Below are 26,161 nucleotides of genomic sequence, written 5' to 3'. Positions count from 1 at the left end.
AGAAAAGTTACTTTTTGTGGGGGAGTTATTTATCGAAGTTAAAAGGAACGGCCTACAGTATATGAGAAATCTGGTGCAGTTTTACACTGGTTTTCCCCAGTCTATTAGCTGACTTTAATTAATAGACTTTCCTCTCCCCCTAACATTTCTTTATCTCCCAAGCATGTCTCTCTCCTCTCAGTGTGTCTTTTTCTCTCCTCTCCCCCCAGCATGTCTTTCTCTCTCCTCTCCCCCAATATGTCTTTCTTTCTCCTCAACCCCCAGCATGTCGCTCTCTTCTCTCCCTCACAGCATATCTTTCTCATCCCTCACCCCGCAGCATGAATTTCTCTCTCCTCTGCCTTCAGCATGTCTTTCTCTCCTTTCCTCCCAGCATCTATCTCTCTCCCAAGAATGTCTCTCTATCATCTTCTCCCCAGCATGTTTTTCTCTCCTCTCCCCCACAGCACGTCTCACTTGCTTGTCCCACCAGATATGTTTCGCTCTTCTGTTCCATCAGCATATCTTTCTCTCTTCTACTCGAAAGCATGTCTCTCCTCTCCCCCAGCATCTTTTTCTCTTTGTTCTCCCCTCAGGTATTTCTTTTATTTCATGTCTGTTTTCTCACACCTGCTTTCTTTCTATATATTTTTTTAACTGTTTATTTTCTGGTTTTCATATACAGTATAACACATCAAAGAAGTGGGGAAGAGGGGGGTTGTAACAGGGAAGCAATGCTATCTAAATGAGGCTGCAATAGAAAGCCTTGGTGGTCTGAGAAACCAGCAGGGAGCTGGTTAATTAACAGGTTGTTGCAGTTAACAATTAACCAGTCTCCACCTAGTAATCAGACAGGTTTAAAAAAACTCCTGCTGAAACTGCACCCAGGGAGTCTTGAGCACACAGGAGGACTGTGTGTTGACAGCAAGACAGGAGGAGACAGACCTCTATGCCTGGACACAGAGGATGCAGGACCCTGCCAGAGGCTGGACCCTCAAGCAGACAACTATTCAGACTCCAGAGACTGACATGAAAAGCCACCTGCATTGAGGTACCTTTTGAGACTTTGGGGTGATAGACTGGTAACGGGTCTTGTAGAGAGGGACTGGGAAGTGAATTAGTCTTCACACAGGAATAAGTGTTTGTTTATTTTGTTTCTTTTTGTATGCTTTGCCTTGTTAAAGGGACAGACTGAGTAAAGCCATGTTTTAATTTCTCCAAATCTGTCTCCTTGTGTGTACGTCTGCACATGTCTCTTACGGGGATGTTACGGGGAGGGGAGAGGATTAAATCAATTGCCATGCATACATATGTAGCACAGTTTCCCCCACCCTATGGGAGGTATGGTGGCTACTGAGTGTGTGTGGTGCGTTACCTGTGGCTCACAGGAGGCCTGAACCTCCGCTGCTGGGGGCCTGGGGGTTACCTGATCCGTCTTGTGACAGCGCCTCCACCTGTGCGGGATCCTAACTATGTCGGATAACCCATCACAGGACCCAATGCAATAATACTCACACAGTTTACTGCATGCAGAGAATAATATGAATAACAATGTAACACCCCCACCACCAAATAGGCCACGCATGGCTGTAACCCACAGTGCCTTCCAAAACAGTGTCCACACCCTGATGGGATATCCCCCCAAAGTACTGAGGTGCCTCTGAGCACCCAACCACCCCGGTGTCCACAAGAGCAAACCCGTCCACAACTAAAGTGTTATTGTTGGTGCACTTGGTGATGTGATGATGGAGGGGGTCTGCAGGCTCTTCTAGCCTGTAAAAGGGGAACAACTAAATTTGTCTTCAGAGTTGTTTCCCAGCTTACAGGCTCATAGAGACACAGCACTTTAGGGGAATTCTGCCACCGCAGGAAGTGGGTTCCTTACCGCAGGCCTTATGAAGAGGACCTAGGTGGGACTGCTGGGAATTACCGGAAGCAAGCGTCCAGTTCTGTCCCAGGCAGTAGCAAAAGTTTTTTAGAGGAAGCTGAGCAACCTACAAACCTCATGGTGGAGGAAACCGGAGTGCAGGTGTCTGATAATAATTCCTAAAAACCTGTGGAGTTGTTAACCTGAAGTTACTTGTTTAATAAAGTTCATAAAAGTTCCTGATGCCCTCTATCTTTATTTCACTCATTATCAACAGCCTGACCGGATTCCCAGCACCCTGAGAACAAGGTAAAACTCTGAGCATCTCTTACACACACTTCAGACTATTTTGGTGTGACCCTTTTCTTGAGCCGGGGGTATAGGCTCGTTACACTGTAATAACATGTTAGACACTGGGGGTTGGAGGAGAGGGATGCCTCGTGTTTCTGGCTGGGCCATATGCAGTTCTGTCATGGCTGCAGACTGAATAACACTGTGTTTAGTAAGTAGTTTGCATTATGTGTTGTATGTTCAATAAACTTCATAGTTAAAGAAGTAACTAGCAGGTTCCTGCTATGCTGAAGTGTTCCTGAGAATCGCCCAGAGAAATCAGAAGTTTAAATACTAAAAAGTACTGTACACACCAGCATCCCTGGCCCACATTATCAACGAGTGGCTCCTTCTCATTTGCTTTGCAATGCGTGACTGAGCTCAGAGGCATAAACAGATTTACAGATGCATTGCATTTGTAAAATGAATTCCATTACCACCATGTTGGCACAGGTACATCCACCAGCAAGAAAGACAATGGGATGGAGATTAAAAATACATCTGCTTAGTGGGTTTAATCCCATCTTCACCGCTATCCGTCTGTGGCTACCGGTGTCTATATCGTGATCAGAACATAAAGCACACAGATCAAAAGGAAAGAGAGCTGCGGGTCTTCATTCCCTCAAGAATCATCTTTAGTAGCAGCGGCTGTGAAAATTTAAAGCAGCGATGTTAAATAATCAAGATGTTTCCTATGGTATTGTGTTCTAGATCAACCTTTTTTTTATGCATCCAGCCTCTATTTTGCTTTAATCGTAATTTTCCTTTCATTATAAACTACAGAACGGATTCTGTTGATCAAGCCTGGCCGTTAGCTGTATTGACTTTAAATACATATTTATTCCTTTTTATGCCTAACCCTAACCCTAACCCTTGCAATGGGACGTGTGATTAGGGGACAGTGCGGATTCTATTTTCAGAGCCCATGTGAAGCACAGAAAGGACCCACTAAACTCCGGGCTATTGAATTTGCTGAAAGGTATGGCTACATGTGAAAGACATTGTACATTACCTTGGCCATGGTGCCTCTTGCCAGAGTTGAGTTCCATAATCTCTACAAATATAAGAAGAAGACTAAACTGTTCATTGCAGTGAGGGTATTTATACTGGCTAATTTGTGTACTATGACAAGAAAGCTCAGATCAACATTGACCATATCCTCCATGTTGGCACCATGCCAGAAGGCTCCATAGTGTGCTATGTGGAAGAGAAGCTAGGTGATCGCTGTAAACTGGCCCAGGCTTCTGGCAACTATGCCTCAGTCATCTCTCACAATCCAGCAACTAAGAAAACCAGAGTGAAGCTGCCATCTCGATTCAAGAAAGTAATCTTTTCTGCAAACCGAGCAATCGTTGGGGCTGTGGTAGTCGTATTGACAAACCCATGGTGAAAGCAGACCGTGCCTACCATAAATACACAACCATTCATATATTGAATTGATCACATCTTGAACTTTGCCCTCATCCCAACTCCAATTTCAGTGCCCAGTACTCACCACTAAACTTGTACTACTGCCATGCCTGCTCTATTTATATTTGCGCAAACTTCACTTCTTTCCAAACTACACATTGCTTTCTAGCAGCCTCTTTATTCCTGTAACTCCATTCATCTCTCTCTCTCTCTCTCTCTCTCTCTCTCTCTCTCTCTCTCTCTCTCTCTCTCTCTCTCTCTCTCTCTCTCTCTCCTTTCTTCTCCCCTTCTCAGTTCACATGAACTCAATTTCTATCTGTGCCCTTTGACACTGCTCAGCAATACCCCCAGCAAGAATGCACACCCCTTCAAATCATCCTCACACATCCATGTTCTTTCCATGTTTCCCCTCCTTATTTCTGGTGATATCTCTCCCAATTCTGGTCCCTGCCTTATTTCTATCTTTTTAAAACACACCTCTTTTACGAAGCATATCGGTAGCTCTGCTGGCTGATACTATACATCTTATAAGCACTGACCAAGAACACCAAGGCCAAGGCCTCTTGCAGGCGCACTTACCAGAGCACCCTCCTTCTGTATCTGTAAATCATCCCCACTTAGCATTTAGATTGTAAGCTCTTCAGGGCAGGGGCTCTTTTTCCTATTGTTTTATGACTGACTCACATTTCCATTATGTTATAATATTATGTCACATGTATTTCTGATGTAAAGCGCTATGTACCTTCATGACGATATATAAATAAAGATAAACATACATACATACAAGGCCATGAGAAACTGCTGGCCACATGTTCGTGGTATGGCCATGAAACCTGTAAAACATCCCTTCGGTGGTGGTAACAATCAGAACATCTGTAAACCTTCAACCATCAGAAGAGATGCGCCAGCCATTTGTAAGGTCAGTATTATCACTGCCCATCATACTGGACATCTATATGGCACAAAGACCATGCAGGTAAAGGAGAACAATAAGGGATATGCACTGAAAAGTTTCAGTAGATCATTTAGACAATAAGCTGTGCAAAAAACCCCAACATATTTTGGGGTCTGTGGCTCTTGTTCAGTATGCCGTGAAGCAGTCCTCTCCTTCTGAAGATTTCAAATCATTTGAACTGTATTTAAACAATCCCAAGCGAGGGGAAGCCGGCTTCTCAGTACATCTGAGTATCAATGCAATTTGAGCTCAACTGACGCAAAGGGTGCATTTCTCTTTTCAATTCATCATATTCTTTAGGTAAGTATTAAAATGCATACAAAAGCCATGGAAAGTGAATTGATTGCTACGATCTTTTCAAAGACAAAAAGATTAATAGATTTTGGGAAGACCTTTAAACACAGCAGGCAAAATTTCCACGGATGGTGACTTCAGAGAGGACAAGATGAGCAATCCTATTATGTATGTTTCACGCTCACTGTGCTGCCCGGATTATAAACTTTAAAAGGCAGTGGATCGACTCTCGCACTTAAACTCAGGTTTACTAAACCATGCTTTACTAAGACCCATTCATAAGGTGCTCAAGACTTAGCCTTGTATTGACACTGTCCACCCTGTTTATGCAATGTTGTAATACTGTCATGTATAAAAATAAAACACTTCTATAGTGAGAAAAATATATTGTGATCAGCAATCAAAGCACACACATTAATACACTGATACACAGGCACTGGTATATACAATCTAAACACACACACACACACACACACACACACACACACACACACACACACACACACACACACACACACACACACACACACACACACAGTACATTATGTATGTATACCCAATGGAGACACTTTGTATGAGTGTACTGTACGTGTGTTGAGATATTTGTTTATTTAGAAAATGTTTTACCAGTAAGTAATTGTTAGGATACCGGTGCCTCTGCACCGTCCGCGCAACCCTCGGACTACCCAGGGCGCACAGTGGAACTTCCCCCTACCTGCTGCCACTCCCACGGGCTGTCAGGTCGGCCGTCGCCGCGGTCCCGCTTCTCAAGTGAAGAAAGACCACGTTTTGTGGTTGAAACGTTGTGTATATGAAGTAATAAATGAATTCTATTTAGAAATCCGTAGTGCCCTGGTACATTTCCTTTTTGGTTTACCAGTAAGTAATACATTGAGAGTTACCTCTCATATTCAAGTATGTCCTGGGCACAGTTATGATAACAATACTTGGTTACGTTAAATGAACAGGGTTATACATGCTATTTAAAGTCATTCATGAACAGTTAAAGATAATATATGTTATGCGCATATGTAGCAGTTAAATGCCAGATTAAAATGTGAAACAGCTGAAGCCGGTGGCGGTTTTGAGAGTCTCTAGTGAATTGTTCCAGTTTTGGGGTGCACGGTAAGAGAAGGAGGAACGATCAGATTCTTTATTGAACCTTGGAACCATGAACAGTCTTTTGGAGTCGGATCTCAGGTGATAAGTGCTGCATGTGGTAGAGGTGAGGAGCTTCTTCAGATAAATGGGTAACTTGTCCACAATGGTTTTGAAGACAAGACAGGAAAAATTAACATTGTTCCCAAATATTAAATGGTAGTGAAACCATATGCCCAGATATTTAAAAATAGTAACGGGCTAGAATGGTTTTAGAGCTGGTTCTGATCTGTAGCTCTGTCATTGGCAGCTTTAGAAATGTATCCATAGTCCCAAATACCATTGTCATGATAGTGCCAGGAGTTAATAGGTATTTTTTTAATCCCTCTTGTGCTTAAGGGGTTAATGAGATACAATTTGAGTTTAAAATACAAACGTGTGTGTGTGGTGTCTTTTCAGAAATCTGGGGACTTCAAAAGGCCTTGATTGAAGTTGGGTGTGAAAAGTACAAAGAGTGGGTTTATTGTATGTTAGCACCTTTCTGCAGGTAGAGACAGATAAGGGCAGTGTCTGGAATTGGGTGTAAAATATAGCACCTTGGACAACGTTCTGTACACAGGAGGCCGAGCTTCAAAGCATTTCTCGGCAGGGAGTGTATGGATGTTCAGGGGCGTGGCTGCAGAAGGTATCAAACTGACTGACCTTATTAAATATGAGAATATCATGAGACGTCCTCTGCTGAACATGCTAAAAGTTACATGTGTGTTTCCGTGGAACCGAGTCACACATAATGATTACAGACACGTGACGTCTAGCCGGTACTAAGAGACAGATATTAATATCTCTCTTAGTTTTATGATTACCCTGTTCTATTAGGAATGGGTCCGCCATGAGTGCCTGAATGTATTAATGTGTCTCACGTGTGAGTAAGTATTACAGAAGTGAAGTTATGGGTACATTTAGATATGAAAAAGAGTTTTAAACGTCCTTTGGGTAGGGGGTGTTTTACTCTGTGGTAAGACTGTCAACCTCACCACATATTTACGACAGGGGTGGGGTTAAGGTTGTGTTCAATGGGAAATAATTGTATTTAAGTCTGAGCCAGTATTATGAAGGGGAGATGTCCACAGAGGAGTATTTGAGACCAGATACAGGATATTTCATTGCTTCTTACCAGCGACCTCTCTGGGGAAAATCTGTTATTTGGTAAAGTATAGATTTTCTTTTTGACATATTTGATGAGGATATTGTTATTGAAGATGACACCAAAGAGGAAGAAATGATCTCTGATCATTTCTTTGCCCTAGAAAAATTGCTTATAAAAGAATCCAAAGACTGGTGGAACATCACTACTTTAGAGAAATATATCTCTACTCAAAGAATACCTAGAGGTTTAAGGTTATTTAAAGTCCTAATGATAGACCCTTCAATGGTAATTGTTTTAATGACTGGAACACACAGTTAGATCTATGTTCATTTGAATTATTAAAATTACTGATTAACAATAGAATGAAATCTCTCATTCTAACAGAATCTGAAATTAAAAATCTTCAGAAAGTTTTAGAACCTTACTCACATAGTGAGCAATATAAGGATTCAGAAAAGATCCTGAAAAATAAAATACAAAGTACTGAAAAAGAGATTATTCAATTAAAACAAAAAAAGTTTAAACGTGATAAGGAGAATTATCAAATGAACCGTTATAGAAGCTGGAAGGATAAGATGCATTCCGAAAATTGGTTACCTAAACAGGAAATTATACAAATCAATGTAGATCCCATTAAAAAAAATTTAAAAAGGGATCAGCGCTATATAGACAACATTCTTTTTGTTTGGGAAGTTGATCACCACACATTATCATGTTTCATAGATTATCTTAATTCCAGCACTTTTAATTTCACCTTCATGCACAAATTTAGCGCGACACAATTCGAATTTCTTGATTTATTGATTTATATTGAGGACAACACTCTATGTAATCAAACTTTCCATAAACCTGTCAGCTGTCTTAACTATATAGAAGCTGATAGCAATCACTACCCCATATGGCTGGATAATATCCCCTATGGGGAACTACAAAGAATAAAACATAATTGCAGTAAGAACAGTGTTTATGAGGAAAAAGCCCAGGCTACCATTAAAAAAATTAAGAGTAAAAATTATAAGGATCCCATCTTGGATGAAGCTTATCAGAAAATTAAACAGGTGATCAATAAACACTGGCATTTGATTCTCAAGGACCCTATACTGCAGACTCATCTTCCCAAAATTCCAAGAGTTATCTTAACTATAGCAGACATACTTAAAAATAAAGTTGCTCCTAGCTGCTTAACAAATTACAATATCAAAACAGTACCTAACACAAGGTTTTCTTTTAAGTGTTTGAGGTGCAAAATGTGTAAACTGAATGTTCATGAACCAAAACAGGTAAAGAAAAACTTTATATCAACTAAAACAAAAAGTGAATTTACCATTAAACATTTTATCAACTGTTCCACCAGGTGGGATTCCACCAATATAGTCTACCTCATCCAATGTACTTGCAACCTACAGTATGTACTGTACTGTAGGAAGAACAACTAGGAAATTCAAGCTTAGATTTGCTGAGCATGCAACTAATATTCAAAAAGGATTCCATCAACATAGTCTTTCTAAACATTTTCTAAAACATCATAACCAAAATCCGACAGGTATAATTTGTATGGGAATTGATAAGCTTCCCCTTAATTGGAGAGGTGACACGGTTAATGAGATCTGTAAATTAGAAACTAGGTGGATACGCACCCTTAAAACTCTCATTCCACAAGGTTTGAATGCTGACATAGATCTTGGTGCCTTCCTTGTAGATTAATAATTGACACAAGTTAACCAACATTTAGTTGTCACCTACATCATTGTTCATAGATGTTTCCATCTTGGACAATACTCAATTCATTGCTGTGCTCGTGTGCATGTCTGAAAAAAACAAAAAACAAGGGCGCTGTAGCAGACTACGATGTATTGTACTAAAAAACAAATAAAGATGTATATACACAATAATATATCACGTTCAGAGCATAAACATTGTAATGTTGAGACAATAAATATGTAGATAAATGTAAGCCAGAAACTATTGCTTGATATGTTGTAGTGTGGCCAATCAGACATGCCGATCTTGGGAGGAGGTGATGCACTTTCCCTCTGGATCACCGATATTACGTGCAGTCTCCGTAGCGGTTGCTGGAACCGATGATGCAGCTGACTCTCCGTCCACTTATGGCTTACATTTATCTACATATTTATTGTCTCAGCATTACAATGTTTATGCTCTGAACGTGATATATTATTGTGTATATGCATCTTTATTTGTTTTTTAGTACAATACACCGTAGTCTGCTACAGCGCCCTTGTTTTTTGTTTTTATTCTGTTATTATTCAGGATTGGTGATCCGTGGTTTCTGGGGCAGCAATCAGCCAGGCGTCTGGACTTGAACTTTAATACACACAATATTCATTCCACGTTGATTTAATATAACCCCTATATATATAAGGAGAGACCCACAGTTGTGGTTCTGATACTGGACTATTATTGTAGCCATTAGAGGTTGAAACTTTCACACCTAGTGTGATACTACATAGCCTTGCTTACGTGCCAGGGAGAGTTGTGGCCCATGCCATTACCACTGGTTGTCTGTTATAGGGGTATATACGTTGAATGTTTGTACACTTTTATCAACTGTGGACACTGCTCTTATACATGTAATGGGTCCCCCTCACCCCCCCCCCAATCGCAGATTGTCCCCTCTAGGGAAGTACTACTCTGGTTACACATTGCTATAGTGTGGTGCACCTGCTGGCTTACAGGACTCCTGAGTCTCCCGCTTGATGGTATTAAGGGGAATAGCATCAGGACTGGCTTGTGAGGTAAGGTTGAGTCATACTCACTCATGGTACAGCGCCTCCATCTCTTCCAGATCCCCAGCATAGCAGGGAGGAGTCTCTGAAAGAGAACCTCTATGTGCCCCTTCTTCCCAAGTGACTCCACACACAGGACAGAAGCGTTCTTTCTCTTTGACATCATTTATTAACAGCAGACATGGACAGCCGCCCCTCATAGTGGCTTGGTCGTCTAGCCACTCATCCTCAGATTGCCAACCCAAAGGAAGTCCCTGACTTAACACTCCCAGGCAAGGGACCCGAAAGCAGGTCTAGCTCTTCCCCTGCTCCCTACTGAAGTAAGAGGTATAGTCTTCCACACCACTCCCTGAAGGGAGGGCCACAAACACTGCCAGAGCCCTGACAGGTTGCTGGATAGACTCGCCTCACTCACACGGTGAGGCACACACACTAAATTCAGGAAGTGCTGCATATTATATAGCGTCAGTAGGCACCACCCCTGTGTCACTGTTAGTGGACACAGAGCCTGATGTCACTTCCTTCACTGAATAATATACATCACAGGAGGTGAGGGCAAACCCCATGATTACTCCTGGCAAACCTGCCCTTTTAACAGGGATTATTGCACAGAAAGACATGTAACCCCAAAATTACACAGGGCTACATACACACATAGGCACTCTACAGCTGTGTCTGATTTAGGGCACTCCAGGTCTAACATCCCTCACCCTTTGCATATCATGTGCTTGTCTCTCTGTCTCTATGTCTTGCACAATACACACTGTATCTCTATTCTCTCTATTTTCCCTTTATGGTTTCATATGTGCAAGTTTATTTTTATTCTAAATATTTTTAATTTTACTTTATTACTATCTCAGTATCATTTTTAGGTTCTCTTTTATTATTTAAATAAATACTTTGATACTCCATTCGATATTACATTTTATTGATTGTTGTAGCTGAATTGAGTGAGTCATATATGTGCCCACAATCCTTTTTATATTGTCATTGTTTACCTTGTTGATTGAACTAGAGAGAATCTCTGTGATTGGCCAATGCTCTTGGGACAATCAACCAATAGGCTAGTACATACACCTATATATTCCAGGTAACTATGCTGTATTTAATTCCCCCTGAAACGAGTAGGGTTGTTATATTTCTATGTCAAGGTAACCCCTGCAGTGCACCACCCCCTCCAGCTGCCCGAGTGTATTCCAATATCCCAAGAGGACTATTACTGCGGGGTTTGGCAAGCTTTATGTGCTCTACGTGCTGGAGTGGCCGATGAACTTTCCTGCTTTCCTCTAACATCATTGGGCCGCGAGACATCACTGCAGGGGGTCCATGCTTCTGAATGGGACAAACCACAGCATTAATCATCTGTTACCACGACAACTATGGTCACGTGATCGGAGGTGTCTTGCTACATCTCTATACTGCTGACATTGTTAGACTTGCTTACATGGGTATTACACCCCTGGCACTTCTATGACAAAGCTGCATTTTCTTAGGTATATATCGAGTAGGTCTCATTGACGCTTGTTGAGATAAAATGTGAGTCTTTGTGCAAACATTATGTGCTTTTTTCCTATCTTGATGGCCTGTTATTATCAAAGATGAACTGCGGAGAGATCTTTGATCTGTGCACCATCCAAAAATGTCCCTTTGACCTTTCACATTTTAATACTAATAATCTCTCTTATGAACACAACCTGAAATAGGCTGGAATTTTTTTTCCTCCCATGCAAGGTTTTAGGTTTACTACTCCATAACTATTGTCAGCTAAAAGGCAAAGGAAAGAAACCCCCTTGAAAGTTCTGGGAGTTTATTAAATCTAGTGCAGTCTTTTTCAAGAGAGGTTTCACGAGGTGTTAACCAATGGTTCGCCCAAAAAAATCTGTTATGACGGATTTCAGGCAGTATAGCTGGATCCTGAGCCCGTGAAGGGACTGCGCACTTAGCAAGGCCTCAAACAGCAGCTTAGCGTGGGTGGTATATTGTCAAAGTTGCTTCCAACAATGTTTCGCATCCACAGCGTAGCAAGGCATTGTGGGGCGTGACTTTGGAAGCTTCCGCATTAATTGACAGCTATACCACCCATGCTGTCTGTGCACACTGGGGTGCAGTTTGGTGCCTTAATAAGCGTGTGCTTCCCAGATGAGCTCTGGACATTATACTGCCTGGGATCGGACAGACACTTTTATGAGCAATAGTCTGAAGAGTAGGTACAGTAATAAGGTAATAATTCATTCGGGGTTCGTGGGAACAAATATTTTCTTGCAGGGGAAGCACAATGTAGAAAGGTTGGGAACCGCTGATCTAGTGCAATTCTTCAGCACAGGTTTTGTGCCAGTTTGGCAGCAAATAGGCTTCTTACAGAAAAATTAAACCTTCATTAAGTCCCATAAACAATCTTCAATTTTAATTCTCCAAAACATCGAACTCACAGGAAAGTGATGTGATTAAAATGAGAAACAGATCCGATGAACTCAAACAGCCTCACTCGAAACACTGACACATTTTCATACCTCCTTTTTATGAAATAATAATGACTTTTCATTCTGTAATTTTGCCTTATCTAATTCTGTTTCACATTTAATTCGCATTTTAGTTTTGTGTAGTCTCTCAACAGTGTATATTTTAATATACATTATGATATATTTATATATATTTTTTGACATGTGAGATTACATGTCATGTATTCTACTAATAGTAGACGCTGGGATGCACCAAGGGACACAAGATGAAGTTAAGTGAAATAATTGGCCTTGATAAAGTGTCTCCTTTGGGTAATACTGCTAGAGCCGTTCCGCTTTTCCTAGGGATTTTAATCATGTTTGCCTCCAGAACACACTTTACATTTATATTTTAGGGACAATCATGCAATTCCAGCAACACTCTCTGGTCTGTGTTGCAGAAGGGGCACTGACATACAGTAACACATGGAGAATTGGAAATTAAGGAGCACTACAAGATTTGGGGAGGAGATATAGGAGCAGCTATGTGAGGGATAGGTCTGTGTAATATTATTACAGGATTACATTCACTTCTCTATCTGGTGCCATTTTCTCCTTACACCAATTGAACCTGTTAAGTATGGGTTAGCGTTAATCTCTGGTTCTAAGATATCTGGACCAACTATAAGAACCAAGACTGGTGCAAATTGACTTGCGTACATTTTTGCTTTGCATATACAGTACAGTAAAGCAAATATTGTAGACACACAGCTCAGTTTGCGTCTGTCTGCATGAGTAACAAACGTGGTCTTACACAAGTCGATAGTAAGCATAGTTTACTCATAGTCAGAGTTGGCCAAGATTTGTGGTGCACACAAAATGGAAACAGGTGACAAACTCAGATGCAAAATGGTATATCTTTGAGTCAAGATAGAATGCACAGGAGTGTATCTGCATGTCACACAGGGGCGCAAATCTGCTCCATGTCTTATAATGGCTAGGCTGCAGACAAGGATTCTGGGTAATGACATGCAAAGGAGCACCCAGTGGTAGTGTCATTTTCCGCTACCTATCCATATTGTACATGGTTATAATAAATGTCGTATAATTCCTCCTGTACGTATCCCTCCCAAATCTCTTGCCGACGCACATAGCGCAAAAGATTGAGACACATTAAAAATACTTCATTAAAGGGGTGATCCCTGCTAGGTCCAAAGTGTATTAACAGCAGTGTCATGTTTAAGGGGTCACATTAGGTTGAGTGATGCCGTTTTGTACCCAAATCTGACACCTATCAATATTTTTCAATATAATGTTAAAGTTATTATGTAAACATGGGGAGATGAGATTTGGGATTTAGTTTGATTTTCTTTGGCGCTCCCTTTTGTCTGAGTGTTTAACAAGAGTTTGCACAATAACACTCCCCACCCCTTCTCTCTCCTCTTCCCTTATCCTTACTCATTCTCTGATAAGAACAGGGTGGAATAAGGAAAAAAAAAAAAAAACACTTCATTGACACTTTCCCATTCAGAAGACCCTCATTCACCTTGCAATTAATTTCTTTAAAAAAAATAAAATAAAAAAACATCTCAATCTTTGCTATTAGTACAGTTAGATTTTTGTAGGGAACCTAGTTACTGTTAACATTTTTACAAATGGTTTTTTTTCTGGCCGGCTACGTGGGATTGCACCTTTTCAGCATCTGTGTTAATGACCAAAAAAACGTCCATTGTTCCCTTTTTTTATATAATAGCAAAAGTAATTTGAGACCTCGCAGAACATAAGTGGCCCAGGATGGAATACAACCATCACCCCGACCACGACGCTGTGCTAACTCCCACGCGTCACTACTCACGGGTGTAATCCATCTTTCAAATGTCTCTGTGGGATCCTTTTCTAATTGCATTATTGATATAGAATTGTAATTGACACCTATTGAACATGTCAGAGACACCGCATTATTTCACGTCCTTCTCTGATCTGCATGGGGTTTGCAGAATAATTTGAACTTGTTTTTACTCCAATTCCCCTGTGTTAGCGGTGTGCAGTATTTCTAATTATCAGCTATTATTGACACAGAAATGTCACATTCAAGGGGAGCTGTGCATGGCAGCTGTTCTTGGTATTGACTGCAGAGCATGACTGGATTTTCTCCGCACAGCTATGTCCAAGGTTTCCACCTGGTTATCCAGAATTATTTTTTATTAACCCTTACACTGGAAGAGAGGCCTGAAATGCACTGCACTAGATTGTAAGCTCTCACGACAAGCCGGGCCCTCAGTACCTCTCTGTGTTTGTCCTTGTTTGTATTTGTTGGTAACTCTGTGTAATGATCAAATCTCGTTACCGCATTGCGGAATATGAAGCTTCTTTTGTTTTCAACAAAAGTTTTTATTAAGTGCTTGGTACAGGCATACAGAAACCTTTCAACACAATGTCATGTAATTCAGCATCCACAGCACTCCGTTTTGTAACTAGACGTACCGGGGAGACACACTGACGCACAACTCAGGACAACAAACGTGAACTAGGAGGGGGGGAGTGCAGTCTTGTGTATCTTCAGTTCGACTTCTTTCCACTTGGCCCTTTGTGTTAGTGATCGGTTTCCTTTTGTGACCCCTGACTATTACTTCGATCGGTCCTGGCCCCTGTCCACCCTACCCGTCTCTTGCTTGCCTAACGTCAGTACCAGCATATGAAGCTTCTTTACAAACATACGATCATAACAGTTACACTAACGCCCTAATGGCACCTGATTTATCAAAAGAAAGGGGTCCCATTTACTGCAAGGGAACTTTGTCTATATGATAAATAAGGTGCTTCAGTTTTGCCACCTGTGTTTTCATGAAAGTCTCCTGGCTGCAAAATGTGGGCAAAAACAGCTCCAGATTTATTGAAGGAAAATCACTGTCAATGCTGCCTGTAGGACACCTTTCTTTAATAAGGTTTTGCATCCAGTTGACATGAATAAACACACTCTTAGGTAATAAATGGGACCAAAGTCCCTCAACTGGAAAAATGTAAAATCAAATCTGGTGCTGTTTTTTTTTGCTCCCCAGCTGTGCATCTGGTAGATTCATATACACACCACCCTCGCTTCTAGCCTTTTCTCTCACCAAGAACATTGGGTGTTTATTTACCTTTTTCTTTTTTAGTCTCCTCGCTGTAACATCGGTGCCAGAAAACATCACCAGATTTAACATAGAAGTAAACCCCTTCAGTGGAATTTTGGGGCCAATTTATCAACATCTCCAGCTGCAAAACTGTCGCAAGAATCAGCCGATTGGGGAAGAAAACGGTTCCCTTTGGAAAAAAAAATGCATTTTTTCCTTAAAAAAAATTAATCTGGTGCTGTTGTTTTGCTACCCCACCACCCCCATTTGTATAAGTACCGCCCTTGCACACAGACTCTAAAAGGGCCTCACTTTCATGCGCAAACGTCCAGTTCTTGACCGTGATATTTATCACTTTATCATTACAAGATCTGACACATCTCTTGCACGTAAATATTCTGCCTCCAACCTATTCACTGTTCAGCTGCTGCTGAACTACAGCAAGGAATGGAAAATGCATAAAACATGCCCATCAGGCGACGACTTCATAACTTGGATTGCTTTTAAACTACCACAATGTGCTGTAAGTATCATAAACCATCAATAAATGCCATTACCCCAGCTTCTTTCATCAGGCTCTAGGGAAAGGGACACAGAATCAATATTAATCTGAAGCCATGACTTATTTCTACTACTTCAGCATCTGGGCTCTTCCACAACTTAAAATGCACAAGGACCCTTCCACAGAAAACCCTCAAGTATTAGGACTGGAAGAGATCGAAACCTTTATGGAACCAAATCAGTGAGATTTCAGTTTTTCTGGGCCGTAGAGTGTGTCAGTGGAAAAATACTGACTTCTGCGAGTGAGACGCCATTGTAGTCAGGAGGACGCTGGTGCCAAATTAGTGACACTGAATGAGAGGAGGAGAGGCTCATCCTGCTACACAAAGGGGACAACGTTCCCATTTTAATAAAGGTTTACTTAAAATTGATGGACGAAGATGATCAATTTTTAAAGAAACCCATTTTTATTTAAAAACTAAGAGAGCGTTTAGGTTTGGGACTAAAAAAGTATCTGTGCTTTTCTCTACGTTAGTACACACAGTACTTTCTCTTGTGCACAGCTCGTTAAACAGCCTACATCAGGGGTCTCAAACTCAGTCCTCAAGGGTCCCCAACAGGCCAGTTTCTATGGATATCCCTGCTTCAGCACAGGTGAATCAATCAGTGACCTAGTCGAAGACTGAGCCACCAGTGCTGAAGTAGGGATATCCATAAAACCTGGACTGTTGGTGGCCCTTGAGGACTGAGTGTGAGACCCCTGACCTACATGGAGGTGATGGATATTAGTCAAGGGTAGACAAATTGGATTATGGGCCATGTTTAGTAAACAGTGCTATTCCATAAGACACCTTCCAGAGTCAGAAGCCACCTCAGGGGTTGTAAGTAGGGATGTGCAAACTTTTTTGCGCGCCCCGTCGAACTTGGTGGATATTGCCTATTTCGAAGTCCTCCTTTATAGAAATCTATGTGGCAAATTATATTAACGCTGAAAAGTCAGTGGGCGTTGCATGTTCGATTACTGACAACCTTTTTCAAGTTACGGCGCTGATATTTGGACACTATAACAAGGTAAAATTGCAATTTTTTTTACAATTTGGGCCATTTCCATAGAACTTTTGGCGGCAAAAGTTCATCTGAATTTTCCGCAGATTTTTCGAACTTTTATAAACCTTTGATAAAAACTGCAGCAATTACTTTGCTCTCGCTTTAAGGTGTCGTCTGGCACCAGAGGGTTTTATGACATAGGACCGCTTAGCAAATAGTGGTCTGAGTCTCCCACTCTAAAGATGAAGTCCCACGAAGGACCAAATTGAAGTGATAGTGCTATGTTTAATAAGTTAACTGGCTTAGCCCTTTGGGTACCCTAGAGACATAGCTACTACCTTTACGTCGGTGTCTGGCAATCCAGGGCCCCATGACGTAGTAATGTAGCTACGTCATTAAGTTCCTGCTAATTTTTTTAAGGCAAGATCGCATTAAGGAGCCCATAACACGATCTATCAGGAAGAGGAACGGAAGAGGAGGACTCCTCCCAGGGGTGGGCTGGGCTGGTCTGGGGGCAGGCGGCCAATTGCCCGCCTGGCCGTTAGCAGAGAGGAGATGCAGTGTGAGACTCACTCTAGATTTCGGCTAGCAGGTGGCACTGCAAAGCCCAGCCGCTCCTCCTCTCCCGGGCTTTAACGGTTAAGCTAATCAGACAATTATACATATTTTTTCCATCATTGTTGAATGTTTATCTTCAGTGTTTGAAAAAGAAGTAATCAAAAGTTTATGGTGGGTTTGCTTTCATTATCATTACCTCATGTGGAGAAGGAGTGGCTCAGTGAGTAAAGACACTGGCTGGCACTGAGTTTATAGCAGAGGAACCTGGTTCGATTCCTGGTGTTGTCTCCTTGTGACCCTGGTCACTTTATGTCCCTGTGCCTCAGGCACCAAAAAAACATAAATTGTAAGCTCCCTGTGTAGGGACCTGTGCCTGCAAAATATCTCTGTAAAGCTAGCAGTGCTATACAAGAACATATAATTATCTCATTTTTTATTATTGCATTCTTCTTTGATTGTCTGTGACCCAAAGTAGGGCTCCATAAATATGATCATTTTATCACAGGAGTTAAGCAAAACTTATTTACAACCCTCACCCCTCAAAGCGCCTCATTGTTAGTAAAAACAAACCCCAAAAAAGGAACATTTTTAGACTTGTAGATATTATTTAAAAATACTTACATACATTAGTAAGTGAATTTTAAAAAGATATATGTCCATCGAGTTCAACCTATGTAATTTACATGACAGATAGACATCCTATATTTGTATTTACAGTTTATTGATCCAGAGGAAGGCAAAAATTTATCCCAGTGAAACATTATCCAATAATATCTCATAAGGGGAAAATACATTTCTTCCCGACACCAATAACAGCAATCAGATTTCTCCCTGCATGAGCATCTTTCCCCTGTATACTTATTTAGTGTATCCCTGTATACATCTTCCTTTCTAATAAGATGACCACTGTCTCACAGTTGGTAATGAATTCCACATTGTAACTGCCCTTACTGAAAAACAAAAACCCTTCCTTTGTTGCTGGTAAAATCTCCTTTCCTTCATGCTTAAGGCTAAGGCCACACAGCTTTCAGCCGCGCGGAGGCGTGCGAAGGCTGTTGTGGGTGCGTTTTCCATCCATGTTGGACATGCCGTGGGGGCGTGCCTAGGGGTGTCACGGAGCTGGTTCGCCCTCATTGGGTGAAACTCTCACGTGACCTACCTGTCGCGCCAAGAAATCCGTTTCAACTGATTTCTTGCGCAATGCGCGCCCCCTCCTGCTTGCGGCCATGCGCATCCGTGCGGTCTATGGGCGCGATCAATGTTTCTAGGCAATGTGATCGCGCCCCGCGCGGTTGCCTCCGTGCAGTCTGCGGCAGTTTGGACCTGCCCTAAAGGATGAGCCTGAGTCAATTGTACTGCCCTTGGGATGAATAGTTATTTTGAAAGTCCCTTGTATTGACCCTAAATATATTTGGAAATATTTATATTTCCTCTTTGATGTCTCTTTTCTATTATAAACAAATCTAATTTAGCTAGCCTTTCCTCATACAGTGAGACAGATATCCCCTTTGTTAAGTTAGTGATTCTTCGCTGCACTTTTTCTAGTTCCAAAATGTCTTTTATATGGAGTGGTGCCCGCAATTGTACTCCATATTGAAGGAGTAGTCTTACTAATAATGTACACAGTGGCAACATTACGCTTTCTTCTCTGCCATCCATACCCTGTTTTATGCAAGATGAGATCTTCTTGTCTGTTTTATTTTTAAAGGTATCAAACTCCTAGATGTTATTTGGTATACTACAATAGCATTAGTGGAAGGATGGGCTGACGGAGTTGCTTAGTGGAAATAGTGATGGTAGGAGCCCAGAGACAGGTATATTAAAGGTTAAGCCCAGTCTCTGACCTCTATTCGTCTGATGAATATACAGGAGTGCCCTGTACACCCATCTACCTGTGGTTCATGTGGCCAGCATGCTATGTGTTAAACTCATTAATGTATCTGTGTAAACCTTTTTTTTTCTATGTGTAATGTACAGTAAATGCAAGAATAAAATTGTGTTTTAAAACATAGGCTAGGGCTCTGGACAGGCATAGCTGAGAAACCATTTGTTCAGCCCACATGTCGGGAGAAATGGATATTGCTTGGATTTGAGGGGGGGTGTTTACTCAGGCTTGGGGAACTGTGACTGAGTACCAATGTAAAGGGAGGTTAAGGCTGCACACCACAATATAAATAAATACATACAGTTTACCGGTGCTGCTGGTTCAAGGAAGTACCTGCCAGGAAATTCCAAAGTACACTGAGGAAAAAAGAGAGATCCAGCGCTCCACGGATTTCAAGATAATGAATTTATTGTGCCACACGACGTTTCGACCAACAGGTCTTTTTCAAGTGACAAGGCATACTCAAATGAGGGTCTACCTAGTATATATATACCCTCCAACATTAATCAAACAAGTGAAAAACAAGTGAAAACAGTTACATAATCACCCCAGCTGCTCCCAATCCGCTTCCCCTGATCAGTGCTATCTCCATGCATAGCCATAACAGTCCATGAGAGTTCATTTCCGGTTCCTGTGTCCATTTCCGGTCTGTGCGTTCCAGTGACGTCACGGGACTCTTCTGCGCATGCACATGCGTTCCAGCGTCGTCATCGTCTCCCCGTCGATCTACAGTGACGTCAGTCTTCTTGCCTGAGTAGTTTATCCTTCCCTCGTTATGCTGTGGGGGCTGTGTGTTCGCTCTATGACCTGTAAGCCTTCGATCCTTCTGCGTCTCGATGTGGGAGGTGCTCCTGCGTCCTGTTTCGTCACTGTGAGATCTCTGGAATCTTGTAGTCCTTAATGTGTCCTGAAAATTGGGCTTTACTTCTTTCTCTCTTTTCTGCAATAAATGTCCTTTAGTATGTGATCAGGGGTAGCTCTATATAGTGTGCTCCAGTATAAATTTAAAATGTGCAAAATAAACATTTATTAAAAGTTTATGGAATGGTTATCAATCTATTTAGTCCTTACTCACTTTAAAGGCTTCTCACCAACAGCAGCCATGCCATACAAGAAACATATAAGAAACAATTTTATCTCCTATTAAGAAAACAGTTGTATGATATGTAGTCATTTAGCCCTTTAGGATAAACTGTGTCCAACGTGTATGTCCAGTATGTCTCTCGTTGTAATAAAAGTGTATCTACATCAAATCCTGTGGACTTTCTTTGTATTAGTTCTATCCCCATTACACGAAGGGATGAGACTGGGTGGTTGTGGTCTGTACAGTGGTCAATAAAAACCGTATTCTCCGATTTATTATTTATCCTGCTCTGAACTGTGACTGAGGGCAGGGCAGGGTCATTTCCATCTCCACAGGAGGTATCCAGCTGAAACTGGACCCTGAGTGTGAGACCCAACCGACTCAGGTCTCAGTGGTTAGTTAGTTTGAATTTCCCACAGCCCTGATTGGCCTATGTAGCTCACTCTGCGATTGGCACACATAGCATCCGTGCTATGATACACGCAGCTCTACGCTGTGATTGGTTGCCACCCATTCTCCATGAATTCCTATGGAGGCTAGAATGTAGAAAAGGGGCTGCCGATCTCAGTTCAACAGATCTCTCCTGGGCTGGCATGCAGACAGACTAAGCAGTGGGCTCTGAGGACATGCCAGAGTCAGCTGAAGTCAAGGCTGCTTGTACACTGTGCAGGAGATTTGAACTTGCCTTGCTCCAACTTGTATCCAGAGCTAAATGGATATCCTGGACTTATTACAGAAGTGGAAACTGCTCCGGGAAAGTCATTTCGGTGGCGCCGGACACCTAAATGATTGGGATTCCCTCTGTATTGTGCTAAAGTTTGTGCGTATAAGCTCGGTTGTGATTTTGTGCTGCGTTTGTTGGCCCTGGCCGAAATAAACACCCGTTAATTTGATCTCTGTGTTCTGTCTGGTGCTTGATCCCATGAAAGAGTCCTGGTCTCCCGTGACTGTAATGCCACTACCGTTTTAGTGTGTCAACCTCGTTGGAATCACAATGACCGCTCTTCTTTTGACCTTGCACCAGACACTTTGGCTCAGATCCACAAAAGGGTGCTAAGTTTTAGCACAACTTTAATCCCGTTCATATGAATGGCATGCTAAAGCTTAGCACTCTGTTGTGGATCTGTACCTTTATCTCCCTGTGCTCCAGACACCACAATTAGAATGCAAGCTCCTTGAGACAGGGATTCATTGTGTTTGCTCAATTCTACTGTATGTACTTGTTTGCGTACACGGTCTGCTTTTTTTACTTAAAAATATTCTTATGGTTCACTCTGGATGTATGTGTTAATTAATAATGATTTTCATGGAGCAACAGTTATTTGTGGATCTCTGTATTTTGCTTATTACGTACTGTATGCTATGAGCCACCAATCTTGCACAGAACACACGCCTTGTCCTAATTTTCTTTGCTAACCATTGGAATCTTACTAAAAACGTACCACATAGCTCACTCTCTTTGGGCCTGTAGGAGAGGTGTGCAGAATTTAGAATACCGGAGATGTTTTTTGAGAAATAAACGCAGGTTTTATTAGTATGCATGCATGTCTTTATATATATAGCGCCATTAACGTACATAGCACTTCACAACAGTAATATACGTGACAACCATATAAATAACAAATAATATAAATAACACAAAGGGGAGAAGTTCTTAAGACAAAAGCACCATTTAGGAAAAGGATTCCCTGCTCCGAAGAGCTTACAATCTAATTGGTAGATAGGAAGAATGTACAGAGACATTAGGAGGGTGTTCTGGTAAATGCGTCTCCAATGTGCCAAGGTTTATGTATGACGTGTTAATTATCAGCCATGGAGCTACTCATATGCTTCCTTAAGCAGGTGTGTTTTGAGTTGGGTCTTAAAGGTGGATGATATAGAGGGTGCTAGTCGGATATTGAGGGGAAGGGCATTCCAAAGATGTGGGGCTGTCAGTGAGAAAGGTTTATGGCGAGACAGGGCTTTAGATACAAAGGTGGTAGAGAGAAGACATGCTTGAGCAGAACGCAAGAATCAGGATGGGGTAAAGCGAAAAATTAGAAATTAGGACGAAGATGTAAGGAGGAGCAGACAGCAGCTTTAAACAAATGGAAACCAGTTCATACCAGCTAAACAAAATTAGAGCAGAAAACAACAACCAAGCCTAACCCCATGTAGGGGACTAACGAATATTCAACAGTCCCTATCTGAGGGCTGGAAGGCTAGGCCTCTTACCAACCATTTGACACCAGTCCAAGGAGAGGTACCTGTACGCAGGGTGCTCTCCATGTCAGTCCAGGGTCTGTGGGGGTTCCCACTAGCAGGTTCCAGGGACCGGTGTTCCTTGAAACACAGAGTCTCCCGGCTGAAAATGTGGGGCACAAAGTGGTTCAAAAGGTATGTATCAAAGAAAACAATTTCACTGAAAGTAATGGAGAGTTCTCTCTTTGATAAATCTGCTGCCAACTTTGTGCCCTGGTTTTGGAGCCGGGAGACTTTAATACACAATCTACAATGTCTGCTATGGACTATGGAAATTGTCTCCTGCGGTTAACATGTGATATACTTAATACTTTAAAAGGAAGCACTGGAAAGCGTCTTGCCAGATGCAATGGGGTTAAATGTCTGGAGTGTGAAGCATATCCTTTTTAATCATTCATAGGCATCATTATGTCAAGCAAAACATCATTACATGGTTGGCGAATCTCTCATTGAAATGCGCCTCCTGAAACACAAACCATTTCCCTTCTGACACCAAGTCCCCCGGGAGCTACAATGGAAGTGCAAAAGGTACCAGGAGGGGCGCCAAAAAACTGCATGACTGCCTACAATAGTTGAGCTGTCATTATTTCAACTCACAGTAAGTAAGTGTGTTTACCTTCTAGAAACTATGGGAGTGGCAGAAAAAACATTGTATATGGCTTAATTTTGAAAATTACAATATTTCTGTTCGTATGAGCCAGAAATACAGTATGTTAGAGAGAGCAGGAGGCTGTATCTTTGTTTTTTAAATTAAAACAAAGATTTTTCTTTGTTTTTTGTTTTTTAATAAAGTTTATTTGCGGATTTCAGCCTTTTATTATGTTTGCAGTTTCTCCTTACATATGTACAGATGTAGAAAGAAATTCTGTCCCCAACGTCGCTGACATTTGCTTGTTCATCTGCGGCGCTGGGGACAGAATGTCTTACTACATCTGTACATAAATAAGGAGAAGCTGAAAACATCATAAAAGTCTATCATCCACAAATAAACTTTCTTTAAGACTAATAAATATATAAAATAAATAGGGGAGAGTGTCTGCTGCGATCGCGATGTTGGGGGGGGGGGGGTCCATGTTGCCCCGCGCAGCTTTAATTCTTCAGTTCCGTCACGGTACTGAAGATATTAAGTCTTGCTACATCTGTACTGTACAGGCATACCCCGCTTTAAGGACACTCACTTTAATTACACTCGCCCAATAGGCAAAGAGCAGCTCGTGCATGCGCCTGTCAGCACGTCCTGCACAGTAATACCGGCTCCCCACCTGCACCAAAGCTGTGCGCAAGCGGGGAGACTATAGAGCCTGTTACACATGCGTTACTTACATCAGTTATGCACGTATATTTATTTATTTATAAAATATTTTACCAGGAAGTAATACATTGAGAGTTACCTCTCGTTTTCAAGTATGTCCTGGGCACAGAGTAAAACAAATAATACATGGTTACAAATACAGTTGCATAAATGAACAGGGTATACATTATATACAAGACATTGCGTGCACAGTTAAAGAAAATATATATTATGTGCGTATGAAACAGTTACAGACCAGATTAAAATGTGAGACAGCCTTAGATTTGAAAGAACTTAAACTGGTGGTGGATGTGAGAGTCTCTGGTAGGTTGTTCCAGTTTTGGGGTGCACGGTAGGAGAAGGAGGAACGTCCAGATACTTTGTTGAGCCTTGGGACCATGAACAGTCTTTTGGAGTCTGATCTCAGGTGATAAGTGCTGCATGTGGTAGGGGTGAGGAGCTTGTTCAGATAGCTGGGTAGCTTGCCCATGAAGAATTTAAAGGCAAGACAGGAAAGGTGAACTTTGCGCCTAGACTCTAGTGATGACCAATCTAGTTCTTTGAGCATATCGCAGTGATGTGTGTTGTAGTTGCATTGGAGAACAAAACGACAAATTGAATTGTAGAGGGTGTCAAGTTTGCTAAGGTGGGTTTGAGGTGCCGAGCCATATACTATGTTTCCATAGTCAATAATTGGCATTAGCATCTGCTGTGCGATACGCTTTCTGACCAGGAGACTTAGGGAGGATTTGTTCCTGTAAAGTACCCCTAGTTTGGCATAGGTCTTGGTTGTCAGGGTATCAATGTGCATCCCGAATGTTAAGTGGGAGTCAAACCATAAGCCCAGGTATTTAAAACTAGTGACAGGGGTTAGGGTGGTGTTAGCGTTGGTTCTAATCAGGAGCTCAGTCACTGGAAGCTTTAAAAATTTAGTCTTGGTCCCAAATACCATTGTTACAGTCTTGTCAGTGTTTAAAAACAGTTTGTTTTGGGAAATCCAGTTTTCGAGTCTCAAAAAGTCAGGCTGAAGTATGTGTTGAAGGTCAGAGAGGTTATGGCTGTGTGCATATAGGATTGTGTCATCTGCATACATGTATATTGAGGCTTCCTTACAAGCTGTGGGAAGATCATTAATGAACACTGAGAAGAGTAGGGGCCCCAGAACAGAGCCTTGCGGGACACCACAGGTGATATCCAGGGGGTTGAAGTTAGAGCCTGAGATGGACACATGTTGGGATCTTCCTGATAGGTAGGACTGAAACCAGTTTAAAGCATGCTTCCCTATTCCAGAGCTCTGGAGTTTGTTAAGCAGGATAGCATGATCAACTGTGTCAAAATCTAGGAATACTGCACCAGTGAGTTGTCCCCGTTCCATTCCACACTGGATTTCATTGCAAACTTTTAGAAGGGTACTTATGGTGGAGTGTTTGGGACGAAACCCAGATTGGAATTGGCTAGGGAAATTTGTCTTGGTATAGAAATCGCTTAATTGGGAGTGGACACATTTTTCCATGACTGGATAGAATTGGGAGAAGTGAGATTGGCCTGTAGTTTGAGACAGTGTTTTGTCCCCACTTTTGAAGATTGGGACAACTCTGGCAGTTTTCCAGGTCTTAGGGATATGGCCTGCAGACAGAATAGAGTTGACTATGGACGCAATTGGTTTGGCAATGGCTGGGGCACCAAGTCGTAGGAACCTAGATTGTAGTAAGTCAGGTCCACATTGGCTGCTTAGTTTTAGTTTGAGGAGCGCTTGTATAATCTCCTCTTCAGATACTGGGCCAAATTGAAAATTGTGGGCAGTGTTGGGAGGGGGTGGGACTATAGGGGTACTCCCAGGATCAGATTCAGGTTTGTGGTTTGGGCTGCGTTTTGCAATATCCCCCTTAGTGATATTACTTGGTTGTTGATGGTAAGGAGGCTGGAATATATTGTTGATAACCTTCCAGAAGTTAGCTGGGTTTGTCGTATTTTGGTGGAGATTGTCAGAGCAATATTGTGCTTTTGCATGCCTTGTTTGCCTTGTGCACATGTTCCGCATGCATCTGTAGTGATTGAGATCCTTGGTAGTGCCAGTTACTTTGTAGCTTTTCCACAAGGTATCCCTGAGCTGGTAGAGTGCAATAAGGTTAGTTGTAACCCATGGAGGGTGGGCCCCCCGTACCCTTATTTTGCG

General features: G+C 41.8%; 1 pseudogene; it reads left to right on the top strand.

Annotated features, from left to right (window-relative positions):
* Nucleotides 1-3,054: 3,054 nt before the first annotated feature.
* The window catches only part of LOC142503291 (large ribosomal subunit protein uL2-like), a 52,789-nt pseudogene continuing 29,682 nt past the window's right edge, over nucleotides 3,055-26,161 (top strand).

The sequence above is a fragment of the Ascaphus truei genome, chromosome 9 (genome assembly GCF_040206685.1).
Source record: "Ascaphus truei isolate aAscTru1 chromosome 9, aAscTru1.hap1, whole genome shotgun sequence".
Taxonomy (NCBI): Eukaryota; Metazoa; Chordata; class Amphibia; order Anura; family Ascaphidae; genus Ascaphus; species Ascaphus truei.
Note: the sequence above shows the minus strand (reverse complement) of the source record. Positions and strands in the feature narration are given on the sequence as shown.